The sequence below is a fragment of the Euprymna scolopes genome, chromosome 13, assembly GCF_053919585.1.
Source record: "Euprymna scolopes isolate OS-2025 chromosome 13, ASM5391958v1, whole genome shotgun sequence".
Lineage (NCBI taxonomy): Eukaryota > Metazoa > Mollusca > Cephalopoda > Sepiida > Sepiolidae > Euprymna > Euprymna scolopes.
This window is the reverse complement of record NC_136494.1, coordinates 49827687-49840992: the sequence shown is the minus strand read 5'-3', so window position 1 is coordinate 49840992 and position 13306 is coordinate 49827687.

Below are 13306 nucleotides of genomic sequence, written 5' to 3'. Positions count from 1 at the left end.
TCAAGAATGACCAATAACTATATAATATAAGGAAATAGGGCCATAGAAAATAAAAAGTGAAATATTCATTATCAAGAATGACCAATAACTATATAATATAAGGGAATACGGCCATAGAAAATAAAAAGTGACATATTCATTATCAAGAATGACCAATAACTAAATAATATAAGGGAATACGGCCATAGAAAATAAAAAGTGAAATATTCATTATCAAGAATGACCAATAACTATATAATATAAGGGAATAGGGCCATAGAAAATAAAAAGTGAAATATTCATTATCAAGAATGACCAATAACTATATAATATAAGGGAATACGGCCATAGAAAATAAAAAGTGAAATATTCATTATCAAGAATGACCAATAACTATATAATATAAGGGAATACGGCCATAGAAAATAAAAAGTGAAATATTCATTATCAAGAATGACCAATAACTATATAATATAAGGGAATAGAGCCATACAAAATAAAAAGTGAAATATTCATTATCAAGAATGACCAATAACTATATAATATAAGGGAATACGGCCATAGAAAATAAAAAGTGAAATATTCATTATCAAGAATGACCAATAACTATATAATATAAGGGAATACGGCCATAGAAAATAAAAAGTGAAATATTCATTATCAAGAATGACCAATAACTATATAACTATATAATATAAGGGAATACGGCCATAGAAAATAAAAAGTGAAATATTCATTATCAAGAATGACCAATACCTTTATAATATAAGTGAAAAGAGACATAGAAAATAAAAAGTGAAATATTCATTATCAAGAATGACCAATAACTATATAATATAAGTGAAAAGAGCCATAGAAAATAAAAAGTGAAATATTCATTATCAAGAATGACCAATAACTATATAATATAAGGGAATAGAGCCATGGAAAATAAAAAGTGAAATATTCATTATCAAGAATGACCAATAACTATATAATATAAGGGAAAAGAGCCATAGAAAATAAAAAGTGAAATATTCATTATCAAGAATGACCAATAACTATATAATATAAGGGAATAGGGCAATAGAACATAATGACCAATAACTATATAATATAAGGGAATACGGTCATAGAAAATAAAAAGTGAAATATTTATTATCAAGTATGACCAATAACTATATAATATAAGGGAATACGGCCATAGAAAATAAAAAGTGAAATATTCATTATCAAGAATGACCAATAACTATATAATATAAGGGAATACGGCCATAGAAAATAAAAAGTGAAATATTCATTATCAAGAATGACCAATAACTATATAATATAAGGGAATACGGCCATAGAAAATAAAAAGTGACATATTCATTATCAAGAATGACCAATAACTATATAATATAAGGGAATACGGCCATAGAAAATAAAAAGTGAAATATTCATTATCAAGAATGACCAATAACTATATAATATAAGGGAATAGGGCCATAGAAAATAAAAAGTGAAATATTCATTATCAAGAATGACCAATAACTATATAATATAAGGGAATACGGCCATAGAAAATAAAAAGTGAAATATTCATTATCAAGAATGACCAATAACTATATAATATAAGGGAATACGGCCATAGAAAATAAAAAGTGAAATATTCATTATCAAGAATGACCAATAACTATGTAATATAATGGAATAGAGCCATAGAAAATAAAAAGTGAAATATTCATTATCAAGAATGACCAATAACTATATAATATAAGGGAATACGGCCATAGAAAATAAAAAGTGAAATATTCATTATCAAGAATGACCAATAACTATATAATATAAGGGAATACGGCCATAGAAAATAAAAAGTGAAAATTTCATTATCAAGAATGACCAATAACTATATAATATAAGGGAATACGGCCATAGAAAATAAAAAGTGAAATATTCATTATCAAGAATGACCAATACCTTTATAATATAAGTGAAAAGAGCCATAGAAAATAAAAAGTGAAATATTCATTATCAAGAATGACCAATAACTATATAATATAAGGGAAAAGAGCCATAGAAAATAAAAAGTGAAATATTCATTATCAAGAATGACCAATAACTATATAATATAAGGGAATAGAGCCATGGAAAATAAAAAGTGAAATATTCATTATCAAGAATGACCAATAACTATATAATATAAGGGAAAAGAGCCATAGAAAATAAAAAGTGAAATATTCATTATCAAGAATGACCAATAACTATATAATATAAGTGAAAAGAGCCATAGAAAATAAAAAGTGAAATATTCATTATCAAGAATGACCAATAACTATATAATATAAGGGAATAGAGCCATGGAAAATAAAAAGTGAAATATTCATTATCAACAATGACCAATAACTATATAATATAAGGGAAAAGAGCCATAGAAAATAAAAAGTGAAATATTCATTATCAAGAATGACCAATAACTATATAATATAAGGGAATAGGGCAATAGAACATAAAAAGTTAAATATTCATTATCAAGAATGACCAATAACTATATAATATAAGGGAATAGAGCCATAGAAAATAAAAAGTGAAATATTCATTATCAAGAATGACCAATAACTATATAATACAAGGGAATAGAGCCATAGAAAATAAAAAGTGAAATATTCATTATCAAGAATGACCAATAACTATATAATATAAGGGAATAGGGCCATAGAAAATAAAAAGTGAAATATTCATTATCAAGAATGACAATAACTATATAATATAAGGGAATAGGGCCATAGAAAATAAAAGGTGAAATATTCATTATCAAGAATGACCAATAACTATATAATATAAGTGAAAAGAGCCATAGAAAATAAAAAGTGAAATATTCATTATCAAGAATGACCAATAACTATATAATATAAGGGAATACGGCCATAGAAAATAAACAGTGAAATATTCATTATCAAGAATGACCAATAACTATATAATATAAGGGAATACGGCCATGGAAAATAAAAAGTGAAATATTCATTATCAAGAATGACCAATAACTATATAATATAAGGGAATACGGCCATAGAAAATAAAAAGTGAAATATTCATTATCAAGAATGACCAATAACTATGTAATATAAGGGAATACGGCCATAGAAAATAAAAAGTGAAATATTCATTATCAAGAATGACCAATAACTATATAATATAAGGGAATACGGCCATAGAAAACAAAAAGTGACATATTCATCATCAAGAATGACCAATAACTATATAATATAAGGGAATACGGCCATAGACAATAAAAATTTAAATATTCATTATCAAGAATTACCAATAACTATATAATATAAGGGAATGCGGCCATAGAAAATAAAAAGTGAAATATTCATTATCAAGAATGACCAATAACTATATAATATAAGGGAATACGGCCATAGAAAATAAAAAGTGAAATATTCATTATCAAGAATGACCAATAACTATATAATATAAGTGAATACGGCAATAGAAAATAAAAAGTGAAATATTCATTATCAAGAATGACCAATAACTATATAATATAAGGGAATACGGCCATAGTAAATAAAAAGTGAAATATTTATTATCAAGAATGACCAATAACTATATAATATAAGGGAATACGGCCATAGAAAATAAAAAGTGACATATTCATTATCAAGCATGACCAATAACTATATAATATAAGGGAATACGGCCATAGAAAATAAAAAGTGAAATATTCATTATCAAGAATGACCAATAACTATATAATATAAGGGAATACGGCCATAGAAAATAAAAAGTGACATATTCATTATCAAGAATGACCAATAACTATATAATATAAGGGAATACGGCCATAGAAAATAAAAAGTGAAATATTCATTATCAAGAATGACCAATAACCATATAATATAAGGGAATAGAGCCATAGAAAATAAAAAGTGAAATATTCATTATCAAGAATGACCAATAACTATATAATATAAGGGAATAGGGCCATAGAAAATAAAAAGTGAAATATTCATTATCAAGAATGACCAATAACTATATAATATAAGGGAATAGGGCCATAGAAAATAAAAGGTGAAATATTCATTATCAAGAATGACCAATAACTATATAATATAAGTGAAAAGAGCCATAGAAAATAAAAAGTGAAATATTCATTATCAAGAATGACCAATAACTATATAATATAAGGGAATACGGCCATAGAAAATAAACAGTGAAATATTCATTATCAAGAATGACCAATAACTATATAATATAAGGGAATACGGCCATGGAAAATAAAAAGTGAAATATTCATTATCAAGAATGACCAATAACTATATAATATAAGGGAATACGGCCATAGAAAATAAAAAGTGAAATATTCATTATCAAGAATGACCAATAACTATATAATATAAGGGAATACGGCCATAGAAAATAAAAAGTGAAATATTCATTATCAAGAATGACCAATAACTATATAACTATATAATATAAGGGAATACGGCCATAGAAAATAAAAAGTGAAATATTCATTATCAAGAATGACCAATACCTTTATAATATAAGTGAAAAGAGACATAGAAAATAAAAAGTGAAATATTCATTATCAAGAATGACCAATAACTATATAATATAAGTGAAAAGAGCCATAGAAAATAAAAAGTGAAATATTCATTATCAAGAATGACCAATAACTATATAATATAAGGGAATAGAGCCATGGAAAATAAAAAGTGAAATATTCATTATCAAGAATGACCAATAACTATATAATATAAGGGAAAAGAGCCATAGAAAATAAAAAGTGAAATATTCATTATCAAGAATGACCAATAACTATATAATATAAGGGAATATGGCAATAGAACATAATGACCAATAACTATATAATATAAGGGAATACGGTCATAGAAAATAAAAAGTGAAATATTTATTATCAAGTATGACCAATAACTATATAATATAAGGGAATACGGCCATAGAAAATAAAAAGTGAAATATTCATTATCAAGAATGACCAATAACTATATAATATAAGGGAATACGGCCATAGAAAATAAAAAGTGAAATATTCATTATCAAGAATGACCAATAACTATATAATATAAGGGAATACGGCCATAGAAAATAAAAAGTGAAATATTCATTATCAAGAATGACCAATAACTATATAATATAAGGGAATACGGCCATAGAAAATAAAAAGTGAAATATTCATTATCAAGAATGACCAATAACTATATAATATAAGGGAATAGGGCCAAAGAAAATAAAAAGTGAAATATTCATTATCAAGAATGACCAATAACTATATAATATAAGGGAATACGGCCATAGAAAATAAAAAGTGAAATATTCATTATCAAGAATGACCAATAACTATATAATATAAGGGAATACGGCCATAGAAAATAAAAAGTGAAATATTCATTATCAAGAATGACCAATAACTATATAATATAATGGAATAGAGCCATAGAAAATAAAAAGTGAAATATTCATTATCAAGAATGACCAATAACTATATAATATAAGGGAATACGGCCATAGAAAATAAAAAGTGAAATATTCATTATCAAGAATGACCAATAACTATATAATATAAGGGAATACGGCCATAGAAAATAAAAAGTGAAATATTCATTATCAAGAATGACCAATAACTATATAATATAAGGGAATACGGCCATAGAAAATAAAAAGTGAAATATTCATTATCAAGAATGACCAATACCTTTATAATATAAGTGAAAAGAGCCATAGAAAATAAAAAGTGAAATATTCATTATCAAGAATGACCAATAACTATATAATATAAGGGAAAAGAGCCATAGAAAATAAAAAGTGAAATATTCATTATCAAGAATGACCAATAACTATATAATATAAGGGAATAGAGCCATGGAAAATAAAAAGTGAAATATTCATTATCAAGAATGACCAATAACTATATAATATAAGGGAAAAGAGCCATAGAAAATAAAAAGTGAAATATTCATTATCAAGAATGACCAATAACTATATAATATAAGTGAAAAGAGCCATAGAAAATAAAAAGTGAAATATTCATTATCAAGAATGACCAATAACTATATAATATAAGGGAATAGAGCCATGGAAAATAAAAAGTGAAATATTCATTATCAACAATGACCAATAACTATATAATATAAGGGAAAAGAGCCATAGAAAATAAAAAGTGAAATATTCATTATCAAGAATGACCAATAACTATATAATATAAGGGAATAGGGCAATAGAACATAAAAAGTTAAATATTCATTATCAAGAATGACCAATAACTATATAATATAAGGGAATAGAGCCATAGAAAATAAAAAGTGAAATATTCATTATCAAGAATGACCAATAACTATATAATACAAGGGAATAGAGCCATAGAAAATAAAAAGTGAAATATTCATTATCAAGAATGACCAATAACTATATAATATAAGGGAATAGGGCCATAGAAAATAAAAAGTGAAATATTCATTATCAAGAATGACAATAACTATATAATATAAGGGAATAGGGCCATAGAAAATAAAAGGTGAAATATTCATTATCAAGAATGACCAATAACTATATAATATAAGTGAAAAGAGCCATAGAAAATAAAAAGTGAAATATTCATTATCAAGAATGACCAATAACTATATAATATAAGGGAATACGGCCATAGAAAATAAACAGTGAAATATTCATTATCAAGAATGACCAATAACTATATAATATAAGGGAATACGGCCATGGAAAATAAAAAGTGAAATATTCATTATCAAGAATGACCAATAACTATATAATATAAGGGAATACGGCCATAGAAAATAAAAAGTGAAATATTCATTATCAAGAATGACCAATAACTATGTAATATAAGGGAATACGGCCATAGAAAATAAAAAGTGAAATATTCATTATCAAGAATGACCAATAACTATATAATATAAGGGAATACGGCCATAGAAAACAAAAAGTGACATATTCATCATCAAGAATGACCAATAACTATATAATATAATGGAATACGGCCATAGACAATAAAAATTGAAATATTCATTATCAAGAATTACCAATAACTATATAATATAAGGGAATAGGGCCATAGAAAATAAAAAGTGAAATATTCATTATCAAGAATGACCAATAACTATATAATATAAGGGAATACGGCCATAGAAAATAAAAAGTGAAATATTCATTATCAAGAATGACCAATAACTATATAATATAAGTGAATACGGCAATAGAAAATAAAAAGTGAAATATTCATTATCAAGAATGACCAATAACTATATAATATAAGGGAATACGGCCATAGAAAATAAAAAGTGAAATATTTATTATCAAGAATGACCAATAACTATATAATATAAGGGAATACGGCCATAGAAAATAAAAAGTGACATATTCATTATCAAGAATGACCAATAACTATATAATATAAGGGAATACGGCCATAGAAAATAAAAAGTGAAATATTCATTATCAAGAATGACCAATAACTATATAATATAAGGGAATACGGCCATAGAAAATAAAAAGTGACATATTCATTATCAAGAATGACCAATAACTATATAATATAAGGGAATACGGCCATAGAAAATAAAAAGTGAAATATTCATTATCAAGAATGACCAATAACCATATAATATAAGGGAATAGAGCCATAGAAAATAAAAAGTGAAATATTCATTATCAAGAATGACCAATAACTATATAATATAAGGGAATAGGGCCATAGAAAATAAAAAGTGAAATATTCATTATCAAGAATGACCAATAACTATATAATATAAGGGAATAGGGCCATAGAAAATAAAAGGTGAAATATTCATTATCAAGAATGACCAATAACTATATAATATAAGTGAAAAGAGCCATAGAAAATAAAAAGTGAAATATTCATTATCAAGAATGACCAATAACTATATAATATAAGGGAATACGGCCATAGAAAATAAACAGTGAAATATTCATTATCAAGAATGACCAATAACTATATAATATAAGGGAATACGGCCATGGAAAATAAAAAGTGAAATATTCATTATCAAGAATGACCAATAACTATATAATATAAGGGAATACGGCCATAGAAAATAAAAAGTGAAATATTCATTATCAAGAATGACCAATAACTATATAATATAAGGGAATACGGCCATAGAAAATAAAAAGTGAAATATTCATTATCAAGAATGACCAATAACTATATAATATAAGGGAATACGGCCATAGAAAACAAAAAGTGACATATTCATCATCAAGAATGACCAATAACTATATAATATAAGGGAATACGGCCATAGAAAATAAAAATTGAAATATTCATTATCAAGAATGACCAATAACTATATAATATAAGGGAATGCGGCCATAGAAAATAAAAAGTGAAATATTCATTATCAAGAATGACCAATAACTATATAATATAAGGGAATACGGCCATAGAAAATAAAAAGTGAAATATTCATTATCAAGAATGACCAATAACTATATAATATAAGTGAATACGGCCATAGAAAATAAAAAGTGAAATATTCATTATCAAGAATGACCAATAACTATATAATATAAAGGAATACGGCCATAGAAAATAAAAAGTGAAATATTTATTATCAAGAATGACCAATAACTGTATAATATAAGTGAATACGGCCATAGAAAATAAAAAGTGAAATATTCATTATCAAGAATGACCAATAACTATATAATATAAGGGAATACGGCCATAGAAAATAAAAAGTGAAATATTTATTATCAAGAATGACCAATAACTATATAATATAAGGGAATACGGCCATAGAAAATAAACAGTGAAATATTCATTATCAAGAATGACCAATAACTATATAATATAAGGGAATACGGCCATAGAAAATAAAAAGTGAAATATTCATTATAAAGAATGACCAATAACTATATAATATAAGGGAATACGGCCATAGAAAATAAAAAGTGACATATTCATTATCAAGAATGACCAATAACTATATAATATAAGGGAATACGGCCATAGAAAATAAAAAGTGAAATATTCATTATCAAGAATGACCAATAACTATATAATATAAGGGAATACGGCCATAGAAAATAAAAAGTGAAATATTCATTATCAAGAATGACCAATAACTATATAATATAAGGGAATACGGCCATAGAAAATAAAAAGTGAAATATTCATTATCAAGAATGACCAATAACTATATAATATAAGGGAATACGGCCATAGAAAATAAAAAGTGAAATATTCATTATCAAGAATGACCAATAACTATATAATATAAGGGAATAGAGCCATAGAAAATAAAAAGTGAAATATTCATTATCAAGAATGACCAATAACTATATAATATAAGGGAATACGGCCATAGAAAATAAAAAGTGAAATATTCATTATCAAGAATGACCAATAACTATATAATATAAGGGAATACGGCCATAGAAAATAAAAAGTGAAATATTCATTATCAAGAATGACCAATAACTATATAATATAAGGGAATACGGCCATAGAAAATAAAAAGTGAAATATTCATTATCAAGAATGACCAATACCTTTATAATATAAGTGAAAAGAGCCATAGAAAATAAAAAGTGAAATATTCATTATCAAGAATGACCAATAACTATATAATATAAGGGAATAGGGCCATAGAAAATAAAAAGTGAAATATTCATTATCAAGAATGACCAATAACTATATAATATAAGTGAAAAGAGCCATAGAAAATAAAAAGTGAAATATTCATTATCAAGAATGACCAATAACTATATAATATAAGGAAATAGGGCCATAGAAAACAAAAAGTGAAATATTCATTATCAAGAATGACCAATAACTATATAATATAAGTGAAAAGAGCCATAGAAAATAAAAAGTGAATTATTCATTATCAAGAATGACCAATAACTATATAATATAAGGGAATAGGGCCATAGAAAATAAAAAGTGAAATATTCATTATCAAGAATGACCAATAACTATATAATATAAGGGAATACGGCCATAGAAAATAAAAAGTGAAATATTTATTATCAAGAATGACCAATAACTATATAATATAAGGGAATACGGCCATAGAAAATAAAAAGTGAAATATTCATTATCAAGAATGACCAATAACTATATAATATAAGGGAATACGGCCATAGAAAATAAAAAGTGAAATATTCATTATAAAGAATGACCAATAACTATATAATATAAGGGAATACGGCCATAGAAAATAAAAAGTGACATATTCATTATCAAGAATGACCAATAACTATATAATATAAGGGAATACGGCCATAGAAAATAAAAAGTGAAATATTCATTATCAAGAATGACCAATAACTATATAATATAAGGGAATACGGCCATAGAAAATAAAAAGTGAAATATTCATTATCAAGAATGACCAATAACTATATAATATAAGGGAATAGGGCCATAGAAAATAAAAAGTGAAATATTCATTATCAAGAATGACCAATAACTATATAATATAAGGGAATACGGCAATAGAAAATACAAGGTGAAATATTCATTATCAAGAATGACCAATAACTATATAATATAAGTGAAAAGAGCCATAGAAAATAAAAAGTGAAATATTCATTATCAAGAATGACCAATAACTATATAATATAAGGGAATAGGGCCATAGAAAATAAAAAGTGAAATATTCATTATCAAGAATGACCAATAACTATATAATATAAGTTAAAAGAGCCATAGAAAATAAAAAGTGAAATATTCATTATCAAGAATGACCAATAACTATATAATATAAGGGAATAGGGCCATAGAAAATAAAAAGTGAAATATTCATTATCAAGAATGACCAATAACTATATAATATAAGGGAATACGGCCATAGAAAATAAAAAGTGAAATATTCATTATCAAGAATGACCAATAACTATATAATATAAGGGAATACGGCCATAGAAAATAAAAAGTGAAATATTCATTATCAAGAATGACCAATAACTATATAATATAAGGGAATACGGCCATAGAAAATAAAAAGTGAAATATTCATTATCAAGAATGACCAATAACTATATGATATAAGGGAATACGGCCATAGAAAATAAAAAGTGACATATTCATTATCAAGAATGACCAATAACTATATAATATAAGGGAATACGGCCATAGAAAATAAAAAGTGAAATATTCATTATCAAGAATGACCAATAACTATATAATATAAGTTAAAAGAGCCATAGAAAATAAAAAGTGAAATATTCATTATCAAGAATGACTAATAACTATATAATATAAGGGAATAGGGCCATAGAAAATAAAAAGTGAAATATTCATTATCAAGAATGACCAATAACTATATAATACAAGGGAATAGAGCCATAGAAAATAAAAAGTGAAATATTCATTATCAAGAATGACCAATAACTATATAATATAAGGGAATAGAGCCATAGAAAATAAAAAGTGAAATATTCATTATCAAGAATGACCAATAACTATATAATATAAGGGAATACGGCCATAGAAAATAAAAAGTGAAATATTCATTATCAAGAATGACCAATAACTATATAATATAAGGGAATACGGCCATAGAAAATAAAAAGTGAAATATTCATTATCAAGAATGACCAATAACTATATAATATAAGGGAATACGGCCATAGAAAATAAAAAGTGAAATATTCATTATCAAGAATGACCAATACCTTTATAATATAAGTGAAAAGAGCCATAGAAAATAAAAAGTGAAATATTCATTATCAAGAATGACCAATAACTATATAATATAAGGGAATAGGGCCATAGAAAATAAAAAGTGAAATATTCATTATCAAGAATTACCAATAACTATATAATATAAGTTAAAAGAGCCATAGAAAATAAAAAGTGAAATATTCATTATCAAGAATGACCAATAACTATATAATATAAGGGAATAGGGCCATAGAAAATAAAAAGTGAAATATTCATTATCAAGAATGACCAATAACTATATAATATAAGTGAAAAGAGCCATAGAAAATAAAAAGTGAAATATTCATTATCAAGAATGACCAATAACTATATAATATAAGGGAATAGAGCCATAGAAAATAAAAAGTGAAATATTCATTATCAAGAATGACCAATAACTATATAATATAAGGGAATAGGGCCATAGAAAATAAAAAGTGAAATATTCATTATCAAGAATGACCAATAACTATATAATATAAGGGAATAGGGCCATAGAAAATAAAAAGTAAAATATTCATTATCAAGAATGACAAATAACTATATAATATAAGGGAATACGGCCATAGAAAATAAAAAGTGAAATATTCATTATCAAGAATGACCAATAACTATATAATATAAGGGAATACGGCCATAGAAAATAAAAAGTGAAATATTCATTATCAAGAATGATCAATAACTATATAATATAAGGGAATACGGCCATAGAAAATAAAAAGTGAAATATTCATTATCAAGAATGACCAATAACTATATAATATAAGGGAATACGGCCATAGAAAATAAAAAGTGACATATTCATTATCAAGAATGACCAATAACTATATAATATAAGGGAATACGGCCATAGAAAATAAAAAGTGAAATATTCATTATCAAGAATGACCAATAACTATATAATATAAGTTAAAAGAGCCATAGAAAATAAAAAGTGAAATATTCATTATCAAGAATGACCAATAACTATATAATATAAGGGAATAGGGCCATAGAAAATAAAAAGTGAAATATTCATTATCAAGAATGACCAATAACTATATAATACAAGGGAATAGAGCCATAGAAAATAAAAAGTGAAATATTCATTATCAAGAATGACCAATAACTATATAATATAAGTGAAAAGAGCCATAGAAAATAAAAAGTGAAATATTCATTATCAAGAATGACCAATAACTATATAATATAAGGGAATATGGCCATAGAAAATAAAAAGTGAAATATTCATTATCAAGAATGACCAATAACTATATAATATAAGGGAATAGGGCCATAGAAAATAAAAAGTGAAATATTCATTATCAAGAATGACCAATAACTATATAATATAAGGGAATACGGCCATAGAAAATAAAAAGTGAAATATTCATTATCAAGAATGACCAATAACTATATAATATAAGGGAATACGGCCATAGAAAATAAAAAGTGAAATATTCATTATCAAGAATGACCAATAACTATATAATATAAGGAAATAGGGCCATAGAAAATAAAAAGTGAAATATTCATTATCAAGAATGACCAATAACTATATAATATAAGTTAAAAGAGCCATAGAAAATAAAAAGTGAAATATTCATTATCAAGAATGACCAATAACTATATAATATAAGGGAATAGGGCCATAGAAAATAAAAAGTGAAATAT